At 46.8% G+C, this 13,823-nt stretch overlaps 1 protein-coding gene across 3 annotated transcripts in view; it reads right to left on the minus strand.

Moving 5' to 3' along the window:
* LOC140427026 (fasciculation and elongation protein zeta-2-like) overlaps window positions 1-13,823 on the minus strand; it is a 208,672-nt gene that overhangs the window by 120,232 nt on the left and 74,617 nt on the right. The window lies entirely within an intron of this gene.

Genomic DNA, 13,823 nt, shown 5'->3' on the forward strand with positions numbered 1-13,823 from the left:
GTCACAACACTGACAATTGCCAGTGGGAAAGTTGATTTATAGGGTAATGAATTGCAAATATAATTCCTCATATGACACATTTCTGATGCTGTCTATGATTCATGAGAGACATACTGTCGGAAATGTACAATGGGGACGGAGGAGACTGGGCGGGGTCTGTAGCATTACAATGGGCCAGCTCAACAAAGGCGATTTCCTGCCGAAAAGCATATAGCCTAAAAGCATTTACAAAAGTTCTCAGTGCTACTTCCATCGATCATCACAAAAGATGGGCTTTTACTCTTGTTCATTCATGCAACATTGAATAAGTGTATTTGAATTCAAATAAAAAATTAATCTCGAGTCGATGTTTCAGACATTCTCAGTATAATTGAGAGCAATTTCTGCTGCAGGCTATAGTAGTACAACACGGTTTTATTTTCATTTTCACAATGAGATCTTAGCAAAATCACATCTATGATACACTTTACAATATTATAAATCCACATGTAAAGCCCAAGCTACACTATAAACAACTGGAAATACTGACTGATCAACATTAATTGTCAACATAGAAAATTGTGCAGCTCAATTAACTAGTTAAAGATGCAAGTTAATGTACCTAAGTAATATAACAATAATAACTGCAAGAATTATAAGGAAACATATCGACCTTAAAATTAGAATCATAGAATTTACAGTGCAGAAGGAGGCCATTTGGACCATCGAGTCTGCACTGGTCCTTGGAAAGAGCACCCCAAGTAAGTCCACGCCTCCATCCTACCCCCATAAGTAAGTAACCCCACCTAACCTGTTTGGACACTAAGGGCAATTAAGCATGGCTAATCCACCTAACCTGCACATCTTTGCACTGTGGGAGGAAACCGGAACACTCGGAGGACACCCACGCAACACATAAGAACATAAGAACTAGGAGCAGGAGTAAGCCATCTGGCCCCTCGAGCTTGCTCCACCATTCAATGAGATCATGGCTGATCTTTTTGGACTCAGCTCCACTTTCCGGCCCGAACACCATAACCCTTAATCCCTTTATTCTTCAAAAAACTATCTTTATCTTAAAAACATTTAATGAAGGAGCCTCAACTGCTTCACTGGGCAATGAATTCCATAGATTCACAACCCTTTGGGTGAAGAAGTTCCTCCTAAGCTCAGTCCTAAATCTACTTCCCCTTATTTTGAGGCTACGCCCCCTAGTTCTGCTTTCACCCGCCAGTGGAAACAACCTGCCCGCATCTATCCTATCCTCTTCATAATTTTATATGTTTCTATAAGATCCCCCTGCATCCTTCTAAATTCCAACGAGTACTGTCCCAGTCTACTCAATCTCTCCTCGTGATCCAATCCCTTCAACTCTGGGATTAACCTGCTGAATCTCCTCTGCACACCCTCCAGTGCCAGGACGTCCTTTTGCAGGTAAGGAGACCAAAACTGAACACAATACTCCAGGTGTGGCCCCACTAACACCTTATACGATTGCAGCATAACCTCCCTAGTCTTAAACTCCATCCCTCTAGCAATGAAGGACAAAACTCCATTTGCCTTCTTAATCACCTGTTGCACCTGTAAACCAACTTTTTGCGACTCATGCACTAGCACACCCAGGTCTCTCTGCACAGCAGCATGTTTTAATATTTTATCATTTAAATAATAATTCCTTTTGCTGTTATTCCTACCAAAATGGATAACCTTACATTTGTCAACATTGTATTCCATCTGCCAGACCCTAGCCCATTCACTTAGCCTATCCAAATCCTTCTCTGAGACTTACGGCATCTTCTGCACTTTTTGCTTTACCACACGGGGAGAACGTGCAGACTCCGCACAGACAGTGACCCAAGCCAGGAATTGAACCAGGGTCCCTGGAGCTGTGAAGCAATTGTGCTAACCACTGTGCTACCATGCTACCCGATGAATGTCAAACCATTCAAAATTAAATTAATTGGTAGCACTCATATCACTGAGTCAGAAGACTGGGGGTAGATAGATGATACTCCATGCTATGATTCATAATCTAAAATTAAAACGGGAATGGTGCATTATTCCAACACCATTCTTTAGTTGAGACTTTAAATCGAAGGATGTTTTCAGTGGTTCAGGTGAATAAGGATTCAGAGGCACTATTCAAAGGGCAAAAGGTTTGTCTGGCCCCTTGGCGAATGTTTGTCCCTCAACCAACATACCAAAAACAGGATAGTTGGATATGAATTTCATTACAGTTTGTACATCCTGTTATGCTGCTACATTTCTCTACATAGCAATCATCAACAGGCTTCCAAAGAAATTTGGAATCACTTTTAAAACATCTCTCAGAGATTATATAAAACTACTATGTCTTTAAAATATTCCCCTAATGCCCTGGTAAACAGTCCTACAGTAACTTCTACCATGAAAACCCAACTATTAGGTTATTGATTTCAGTGCTTCGGGGGGGGGGGTGTGTTTATGTGCAAAATGGCTGCCACTTTTGCCCATTGTTCATTATACTTTACAGTAAAGTTAGCATATGTGATAAATAAGATATAACTTTCTTTTTCTTCAAACTTCCCAATGTCTGCTACAATCTTAATCAAAAGAACAATCACACCTTTTTACATAATGTTGTCACTTGCAATAGCAATGTGCAAATTAGATGCATAAAATAGCATCCGTATAGAATATATATTTTGATGCATTTCAACATCCACAAAATACTGAAGAACACATGCCCATTTATTGCACCACTATTTTCAAAATCCCATCTAAAAGACTCCTTTTTCTTCTATTTTTTTCCTTATTTCGCATGAAGGCACTAACTAACTTTTACTGAGGTACATTCCCATGTTGCTGGCAAAATATTTCCTGACTGACCATTTTCCATGGGTAATATTGCTTATCTGCAGCTTATTTTACCTTAAAGGACATCTGTTCTCACCAGGCATTCATTCACACTTACTTTCCAGCCAGTGTCAGCAATCAGGAATGTGAGATTTATTTTGTATGCACTAGAAAATGTTTTACGCAAAGTGATTGTAAATATAACTGGCAATTAAGACTCGCAATGCAACAGTGCCACATACTGTAGAAAGGGAAATTCACTACATTGCATTTTCTGTAATGCCCTATTTGAATCATGTATACACTTTTACAAATTTTATGAAAAAGGTGTTTCTTTTTAAATTAGGGGTTATTTGGGAAATAAATGAAAACATGCACCAAGTCAGTGCTGCACCAATAAGAAAAGCCCGATAAAAAGCCTCGATTTAGCTCGCAATTTGGAGGCTAATTGGAGATTCTCGCGATTCACAGGACTTTCGTAGAGCGGTGTATGTACACACACTTCATGGACAGTTTGGAATGTACTGGCTAACAGACCACTTGCATTTTTCATGATGGCTCCAACACCGAGGAAGAGGGTTCAAAAGGTTCTCAGAATTAGTATTTGGAGATCCAGGTGGAAAAGATAGAGGAGGACAAGTTAAGATCCCATCTCACAAACACATTTCTTCATAACTGCACAGTCACAATAGATTTTATTCATCATCTAACTTTACGCTGATATTCACATAGTCCACATTATTGTAGTGTTTTTCAAACTTTTTTCACACCAGCACTGCTAGCAGCTGCAAAATGGAGAAATCTCTCTCGCGCCCAGAGCATGTGACGTCAGCATACAGGAGCGTGGCCTCATCTCTGCCGCTGTTTCCGGTGGGAGGGCTCAGTTGTTTGCTGAAGAAAACTGTTCCTGGACAGTGCGCTGACATCAGGAGCAGGCAGTGCACCCCGCTGGGTTCCAGGCCTGCTCACTACTTGATCCGGCACACATGCGCGGGAAGACCGGCAACCTCAAAACTCCGTCGCAGCTGGCATTTTTAAAAGCCGGCCGCAGCCATCGGGCGTTCCTCGCGTGATCGGGAACGGCGCGATTAAGCGCCCCGACCCTGAATTTGAAAACCCCTGTACTATTGCATCCTTCATACATACTACTACCAATACATTTACTTACAATCAAGTCCCAACATCAGGCCATGCCCTTTGAAGAGGCACTGCTGTTGATGATCGGCAGCCAAGTTGCAGATACCATAGCCATTGGCAGAGCATGGGGACATCTCACTTCAAGGGGCTGGTTTAGCACACTGGGCTAAATCGCTGGCTTTTAAAGCAGACCAAGGCAGGCCAGCAGCACGGTTCACTCCCCATACCAGCCTCCCCGAACAGGCGCCGGAATGTGGCGACTAGGGGCTTTTCACAGTAACTTCTTTGAAGCCTACTTGTGACAATAAACAATTTTCATTTTCATTTCATTTCAAGGTATGCAGCCACTCCAGATTCTTTCTATATCCTGATTCACAATACCCCATATCTAGCTTCACTGATACACTTCATGTAATTTCATCGCACACGTCCTCCTCTTGTGGCCTCATGCACTATAACCTGATCTTTCCACCTTTGATCACTGTAGACTTTCTGAAGAAAAGCCACCTTACCCCTGGAGGAAGAGGAGGAGGAGAATGAGCAAGAAGACACTGTGTAAATCACTGTCACCAGCTCAGAGATTGGCAGAATAAATCTTGGGAGGCTAGTGTAGAACATGGATCCTCGCAGTGGGTTGCACTACGCACTAGAGGGCAGGAACCACGTGTGTACCACCTTGCTGGGGTGAGGGCCTGATCATATACTAGGTTCTGTTGTAGTGGAAGCAAATGATGACCAAGTTTCAAAAGAAGGCTTTAACAAATCCTCCTAAGAGCTTACTATTCATGAGAAGCATGGAGGAGTTCACCTCCAGTTTGGCTTGCGGTTTGACACAGAGCAATTGCATCCAACAACCTGTGCAGCCGATCACACAGGGTCTGATGGAAGTCATAGAAGTTTCCATGGAATGGCAGTGTACTGTAACAGAAGTTCAGACAGTTGCCATGGTGGCTCTGAGTTCCTGGGCTGAAAAGAATTTGGGAAAGTATCTCAGCTGCTCATAGATCTGTCTTCCAGCAGAGCAATATGCTAACTGAATAGACACTGGGAGGTAGTGAATGGGAATCGTGAAGCAGAAACTTACTGGTCTCTGTCACTCCAAACAACTCCTAAAACCTGTGCTGACATCAAACATCCTCTTGAAATGCAGTATAGTCGGTCATGAACAGTGAAAGCTGAGTAATGGCAACAAGAAGAAATGCCTACGATCCTCACTAATCACTTGCTTGTTTAGCTACTTGTTGTTCGGCAAAGTTATTACTTGCAGTGCTAATTGGCAAAATGGAATGCAGCCGCTTTTTAAAAAAATAGAATACCCAATTCTTTTTTTCCCAATTAAGGGGCAATGTAGCATGGCCAATCTACCGAGCCGGCACATCTTTTGGGTTGTGGGGGGTGAGACCCACACAAACACGTGGAGAATGTGCAAACTCCACAGGGACAGTGACCCACCAAGAGCCGGGGTCTTCAGAGCCATGAGGTAGCAGTGCTAACCACAGCACCACAAAGGTGCCTGAGTGCAGTCTCTTTAATTTGTCATCTAGGCCTTAATGATACCTCGGCCAGCCCTTCCTAGTGCACACTTCAACTTCTTTACCAAGATGGCGTCGTGCTAAAAGTGGGCTAAGCTGGCGATGCAGCTCAAGATCACATTTTGGTCAGCTCAGAGACCCATTTTTTTGAAAATGTTTTTATTAAAGTTTTAACATTTTATACAAAATTACAAAAAATACAAACAGTAACCCTTAATCAAACGTAAACCCCAAAAATGACCCTTTAATCCGAAACAAAAGCCCCCCATCCTCACTCTCTCTCTCCCCTCCCCCACTTCCACCACCATCACCTAACAGTGACTAACTCTCTGAAATACAATATAAACAGCCGCCATCTCCGGTAGAACCCTTCAATCGACCCCCTCATGGTGTATCTGACCTTCTCGACGTGCAAGAACACCATTAAATCTCTTAAACATGTAGAAGCACTCGGCGGGGTTGCCAGCCTCCAGCCAAACATGACTGGATCAGGCTACCTCCGAGACATTTTAGCACTTAAAGAACCCAAGGAAAATAACCTTCTGTATATCTGCCAGGACATGGAATCAAACCAGGAATTTTCTGATCTGGATAGATCTTTGACTTAATTGTATGTTTTTAACCTTGATTTTGTTTATTGGTGAATCAACATTAGTAATTCTCCTGCCAGTTATGTTGATTTGAAAATATATCCCAACTTTATGTTTTACATTTTCTCCTCACCACCAAGCATTAATAACTGGTAGCTGTCTGTTCACATGTGAACAAATTACTACCTAAGCAAAATACTGGAGATCATAGTACACCAGATCAGAGTACACCATAAGATGCTATGTTCAGAAAAGGAGGTAAACACAGAAATAAATATCTTTAGCCTGACTATATATATGTATCGTGATTGTAAGAAGCCCTCTTGCTTTAAAATTCATAATCCTGTGATCATGCTCCTCCCTCTATCCTTCCAATCAAACAATACACATCCAAAGTAGAAATCCCAATTCCGAGACAGATGCAGCTGAAGAACTCTGTTCAAAACTGAAAATGCAACTCAAACATCAATTTCAACGGTTTTATCTGGCAGGAATAAGGATTCCATAAAAATACAATTTGTGCATTGCAAAATGCACCAGATTCTTTCCCACTTGTAATTGTAATTGGACAGCATTTGAAATCTTGTAATTTAGACAACAGTAACACAATAATTTTGGTGAAGCCTGGTAAAATCAGGTTACGATTGAACTGGAGTCAGTAAAGTGTTATATATATTAATTTAATAAGTAGAATCAAACAATATGCTTCAGGCTTTGCCAGAGGCAGATTTACAATGAAACACAGTGCGCCTAGGCACAGGGCCCCAGGCTCCGCGCTAGCCATATGGGCACCAATCAAAGCCTGGTAACTCTGCATTTGCTGATAGACTCAACAAATACAAATGAGCCTTTTAACAGGCAATGCAGAGAGATGTCTGACTCTGATTGGTCCAGTCCCCTTAAGAACAGGAAAACAGACTGGGCTGATTGTCGAGGTGTGCATGAGGAACGAGACGCAACTAGGCAAGGTAGGTGTGAGGCAGAAGATTCTGTGTATTACTTTCGTGAAAAAAGGTGCAGTCAGCAAGGTTTCTCGATTCAGGATTGAGGGCAGGCCAGCTAGCAACAGCAAGGTGAGGAGCAAGGCGCTGGGCGAAAGCATGAGCCACGGTGATTAAGCAGTCAGCAGCTGCCGAGCAGTAAGGGGAGCAGGCCCAAGGTGCAACTCAGCCCCCAAGGCTGAGAAGGGCAGGCCAGCTAGCAACAGCAAGGTGAGGAGCAAGGCGCCGGGTGAAAGCATGTGCCAAGGTGATTAAGCAGTCAGCAACCGCTGAACAGCAAGGGGAGCAAGCCCAAGGGGCACTCAACCCCCAAGGCTGAGGAGGGCAATCCAGCCAGCAACAGCGAGGTGAGGTATGAGGCGCCAGGCAAAAGCCACAGGCCAAAATGAGACAGCTGGTCAGCAGCTGCCAAGCAGCGAGGGGAACAGGAGAGGGGCAACTGGTCCCAGCCAGGGTTGAGGGCAGGCCAGCCAGCAACAGCAAGGCGCCAAATGAAATCTTACCAGCAGGAGGAAATGACGAGTGAGGCAGGAGGCTCCCTTGAAGACCCCAGGCGGGCTACGTTAGTGAGGAAGCAGAAACACTAGCATTTTGAAAATAATCAGGCCTTTTATGAAATTGATGCTTTATTTAACAAAAAGGATATTCTTAAAGTAATCACCTTTTTGAAAAAGCATCGACACCAAGGTAATATTTTTCCCATGTGTGACTCCAGCTGTTCATCAACCCTGCAGTAAATGTTTGCCGACAGACTAAAGGTGGGACTAAGCATCTCAAACATTATAAAAAGTAGAAATTTCCAAATTCCTCAATGTGCAGGCACGTTGTTATTTTGTATGCTAGTGTATTTTTGTGGCTTGCGCGCCTTTGCATTCTGTGGGGCGAGGGTGGGCAGGGTCAGGAGAGGCGTGATGTCATGGGGGTAGAAATGAAGTTGAGCGCAGGGCCTCGAAGTTAAATCTGCCACTGGGCATTGTCATTCTAAATGTGGCTTGGCCTCAAGATCACAATCATTAACCATGTGCCATTTGTCTTGAATTATTTAGCACTATTTCAGTAAACAGCAGTCCTTATAAACACTGGTATAAATATGAGGTTTGTGAGATTATTTTGCATTACAACTGTTGCTTTAATTTAAGGTAAAATGGAAGAATGAACGGGGATTGTGACCTGTTCAGAATTCTGCCCGACACAAGCTTGGTTGTTACAGCTTAAAGTGGGGCACAGGTTATCTTACTAGGAAGGTGCTGAGATATTCACACCTCTAAACAATGATCAGAACAGGATAGATTTTTAGTCTGCAAGTATCATAAGGAAGTTGGGCAGCACAGGGGTGCAGTGGTTAGCACTGCTGCCTCACAGAACTGAGGACCCGGGTCCAATACCAGGTCACTGTCCGTGTGGCGTTTGCATATTTTCCCCGTGTCTGCGTGGGTCTCACCCCGACAACCGAAAGATGTGCAGACTAGGTGAATTGGCCACACAAAATTGCCCTTTAATGGGGGCAAAAAATATATTTAAAGCATTACAGGGAGGTGATAAGAATTTGAGGCTTTATAAACAGTTCTACATTACAATGTATTTAATACCAAGAGACAATGGAGTTTCATTTCAGTTGGTGCTAAAGCATTTCGATCTCGATACAAGGTGCGCAAGCGTGTGAATGAGGCGCGAGTGATGAGTGAGGCAGTGAGTGAGGCTGTGGGTGCGTGAGGCAGTGAGTGAGTGAGGCAGTGAGTGAGTGAGGCAGTGAGTGAGTGAGGCAGTGAGTGAGTGAGGCAGTGAGCGAGCGAGAGGAATTTTAAAAGTCAAATGAGAGTCAGCACGGTGGCGCAGTGGCCAGCACTGCTGCTTCATGGCGCCGAGGTCCCAGGTTTGATCCCGGCTCTGGGTTACTGTCCGTGTGGAGTTTGCACATTCTCCACGTGTTTGCGAGGGTTTTGCCCCCACAACCCAAAGATGTGCGGGGTATGTGGATTGACCATGCTAAATTGCCCCTTAATTGGAAAAAATGAATTGGGTACTCTAAATTTTGTTTTCAAAAAAATTAAATGAGGGAATCGTTCTGTCGTTTAGTGCAGGTTTTTTCTAAACTCAGGGTCGCGGGCAGGTGTCGGGAGGGTTACGGAACGATCAGGTGTGGCGTTTCCGATCGCAGGAATAAATCCCCAATGGCTGCGACCGGCTTTTAAGAATGCCGGCCGTGGACGGTCCCAGTTTGGTTGCGGCGTTTGAGGGGGCGCAGTGGCACAAAGCTGGGCTGTGAGCTGGTCGCCGCGCACACGCACGTGAGGGTAGGGACAGGGGTCGACAGGCACCCACGTGGGCGCATGATGCTAACAGTGGTGGCCCCAGCTGGAGTTCTGCTCTGGTGTTCATCCTCTGCCCGCTGAATGGCTGTTCGGGTACACAGAGGGAGAATTCAGAATGTCCAAATTACCTAACACATCTTTCAGGACTTGTGGGAGGAAACCAGTCACTGAACAACAAAGTATTTCAGTTCTCACAGGTTGTTAATAATTAACCTTTTCACTTCCGGGTGCGGCGATGACCAGCTGAGTCGCACGTTTCGGCAGCTCCCGGTGAAACGGACTTTTGGGCTCTTGATAGGAGCCCCAACGGCAATTTTGACGGCTAAAAACACTGTGCGGTAAACCAGAAGGGAATCCCCCCTGGATACGGATGAAAAAAGGAGGAGAAAGTGGCCGGATTGCAGTGGATCCTTTAGAACAGCGGCAAGGAAGGCAAGCAAAAACCAAGATGGCGTCGGAAGGTGGCAGTTTAACATGGGGCCCTGAACAACAAGAGTTCTTGAAATGCTGTGTGGAAGAGCTCAAAAAGGAAATGAAGAAAGAGCTGTTGGCCCCGATACTACAGGCGATCGAAGGGCTAAAGGAGGAACAAAAGACCCAGGAGCGGGAGCTTCGGGTCGTGAAGGCAAAGGCAGCCGAGAATGAGGACGACATACAGGGCCTGGTGGTGAAGACGGAGACGCATGAGGCACATCAGAAACGATGTGTGGAAAGGTTGGAGGCACTGGAGAACAACGCAAGGAGGAACAACCTGAGGATTCTTGGTCTTCCTGAAGGTGCGGAGGGAGCGGACGTCGGGGCATATGTGAGCACGATGCTGCACTCGTTAATGGGAGCGGAGGCCCCGGCGAGTCCGTTGGAGGTGGAGGGAGCATACCGAGTGATGGCGCGAGGACCGAGAGCAGGAGAAATTCCCAGAGCCATAGTGGTGAGATTCCTCCGTTTTAAGGATAGAGAAATGGTCCTTAGATGGGCAAAGAAAACTCGGAGCAGTAAATGGGAGAACGCGGTGATCCGCGTTTATCAAGACTGGAGTGCGGAGGTGGCGAGAAGGAGGGCGAGCTTTAATCGGGCCAAGGCGGTGCTTCATAAAAAGAAGATAAAATTTGGAATGCTGCAACCGGCAAGACTGTGGGTCACATATCGAGGGAGGCACTACTACTTTGAGACGGCGGATGAAGCGGGACTTTTATTGTGGAAGAAAAACTGGAATGAGCGGGTTATTAAAAAGAACGTTTGAACAAAGTGGTGGCGGCGAATGTGGGGGGCGAAGAGGGGGGTTAAAAAGGGGGGAAAGAGGAGTTTTATCTACTAATCCTGCTATGTGGTAACTTTTCTCTCTTCCACAGGTGGTGATGGGGGGAGGAGGGGAGGTGGAGGAGATGGGGCGTTGGCCATTGGGGGCGGGGCCAAGGGAGAAGCACGGGCTTGGTTCCCGCGCTATGATAATCATGGCGGGAATAGAGAAGCAGGAAGGAGGGGGCGTCGCACGGTGCAAGCAGAGGTCACGGGGGGAAGCCGAGGTCGGCCAGAGTTTGCTGACTTCTGGGAGCAACATGGGGGGAGTAATTACGCTAACGGGGGATCTAGCGGGGGGGGGGGGGGGGGGGGGGGGGAATTACTGGGTTGCTGCTGCTGGGGAGAGGGGGGAGCTGGTATGGGAGGGGATGGGCGGGGGGGCACCGCCTGGGGGAGATACAGCTGCGTGGGAACCGGGTGAGGAGCTGGAAAAAGGGGATGGCTAATCGACAAGGTGGGGGTAGGAAGCCCCCCAACCCGGCTGATCACGTGGAACGTGAGAGGGCTGAACGGGCCGATAAAGAGGGCACGGGTACTCGCACACCTTAAGAAACTTAAGGCAGATGTGGTTATGTTACAGGAAACGCACCTGAAACTGATAGACCAGGTTAGGCTACGCAAAGGATGGGTGGGGCAGGTGTTCCATTCGGGGCTAGATGCGAAAAACAGGGGGGTGGCTATATTAGTGGGGAAGCGGGTAATGTTCGAGGCAAAGACTATAGTGGCGGATAACGGGGGCAGATACGTGATGGTGAGTGGCAAACTACAGGGGGAGACAGTGGTTTTGGTAAACGTATATGCCCCGAACTGGGATGATGCCAATTTTATGAGGCGGATGCTAGGACGCATTCCGGACCTAGAGATGGGAAAGCTGATAATGGGGGGAGATTTTAATACGGTGTTGGAACCAGGGCTGGATAGGTCGAAGTCCAGGACTGGAAGGAGGCCGGCAGCAGCCAAGGTACTTAAAGATTTTATGGAGCAGATGGGAGGTGTAGACCCGTGGAGATTTAGCAGACCTAGGAGTAAGGAGTTCTCGTTTTTCTCCTATGTCCATAAAGTCTACTCACGAATAGACTTTTTGTGCTGGGAAGGGCGTTGATCCCGAAGGTGAGGGGAACGGAGGAGACGGCTATAGCCATTTCGGATCACGCTCCACACTGGGTAGACTTGGAGATAGGGGAGGAAACAGGAGGGCGCCCACCCTGGAGAATGGACATGGGACTAATGGCAGATGAGGGGGTGTGTCTAAGGGTGAGGGGGTGCATTGAAAAGTACTTGGAACTCAATGATAATGGGGAGGTCCAGGTGGGAGTGGTCTGGGAGGCGTTGAAGGCGGTGGTTAGAGGGGAGATGATATCAATAAGGGCACATAAAGGGAAGCAGGAGAGTAAGGAACGGGAGCGGTTGCTGCAAGAACTTTTGAGGGTGGACAGACAATATGCGGAAGCACCGGAGGAGGGACTGTACAGGGAAAGGCAAAGGCTTCATGTAGAATTTGACTTGCTGACTACGGGCACTGCAGAGGCACAATGGAGGAAGGCACAGGGTGTACAGTACGAATATGGGGAGAAGGCGAGCAGGTTGCTGGCACACCAATTGAGGAAAAGGGGAGCAGCGAGGGAAATAGGGGGAGTGAGGGATGAGGAAGGAGAGATGGAGCGGGGAGCGGAGAGAGTGAATGGAGTGTTCAAGACATTTTATAAAAAATTATATGAAGCTCAACCCCCGGATGGGAGGGAGAGAATGATGGGCTTCTTGGATCGGCTGGAATTTCCCAAGGTGGAAGAGCAGGAAAGGGTGGGACTGGGAGCACAGATCGAGGTAGAAGAAGTGGTGAAAGGAATTAGGAGCATGCAGGCGGGAAAGGCCCCGGGACCGGATGGATTCCCAGTCGAATTCTATAAAAAATATGTGGACTTGCTCGCCCCGGTATTGACGAGGACCTTTAATGAGGCAAAGGAAAGGGGACAACTGCCCCCGACTATGTCTGAAGCAACGATATCGCTTCTCTTAAAGAAGGAAAAGGACCCGCTACAATGCGGGTCCTATAGACCTATTTCCCTCCTAAATGTAGATGCCAAGATCCTGGCCAAGGTAATGGCAATGAGAATAGAGGAATGTGTCCCGGGGGTGGTCCACGAGGACCAAACTGGGTTTGTGAAGGGGAGACAGCTGAACACAAATATACGGAGGCTGTTAGGGGTAATGATGATGGCCCCACCAGGGGGGGAAACGGAGATAGTAGTGGCGATGGATGCCGAGAAAGCATTTGATAGAGTGGAGTGGGATTATTTGTGGGAGGTGTTGAGGAGATTTGGTTTTGGAGAGGGGTATGTTAGATGAGTGCAGCTGTTGTATAGGGCCCCGATGGCGAGCGTGGTCACGAATGGACGGGGATCTGCATATTTTTGGCTCCATAGAGGGACAAGGCAGAGATGCCCTCTGTCCCCATTATTGTTTGCACTGGCGATTGAGCCCCTGGCGATAGCGTTGAGGGGTTCCAAGAAGTGGAGGGGAGTACTTAGAGGAGGAGAAGAACACCGGGTATCTTTGTATGCGGACGATTTGCTACTATACGTGGCAGACCCGGCGGAGGGGATGCCAGAAATAATGCGGATACTTGGGGAGTTTGGGGATTTTTCAGGGTATAAATTGAACATGGGGAAAAGTGAGTTGTTTGTGGTGCATCCAGGGGAGCAGAGTAGAGAAATAGAGGACCTACCGTTGAGAAAGGTAACAAGGGACTTTCGTTACCTGGGGATCCAGATAGCCAAGAATTGGGGCACATTGCATAGGTTAAATTTAACGCGGTTGGTGGAACAAATGGAGGAAGATTTCAAGAGATGGGATATGGTATCCCGGTCACTGGCAGGGAGGGTGCAGGCGGTTAAGATGGTGGTCCTCCCGAGATTCCTCTTTGTGTTTCAGTGCCTCCCGGTGGTGATCACGAAGGCTTTTTTTAAAAGGATTGAAAAGAGCATCATGGGTTTTGTGTGGGCCGGGAAGACCCCGAGAGTGAGGAAGGGATTCTTACAGCGTAGCAGGGATAGGGGGGGGCTGGCACTACCGAGCCTAAGTGAGTATTATTGGGCCGCTAATATTTCAATGGTGAGTAAGTGGATGGGAGAGGAGGAG

The sequence above is a fragment of the Scyliorhinus torazame genome, chromosome 1 (genome assembly GCF_047496885.1).
Source record: "Scyliorhinus torazame isolate Kashiwa2021f chromosome 1, sScyTor2.1, whole genome shotgun sequence".
NCBI classification, from domain to species: domain Eukaryota; kingdom Metazoa; phylum Chordata; class Chondrichthyes; order Carcharhiniformes; family Scyliorhinidae; genus Scyliorhinus; species Scyliorhinus torazame.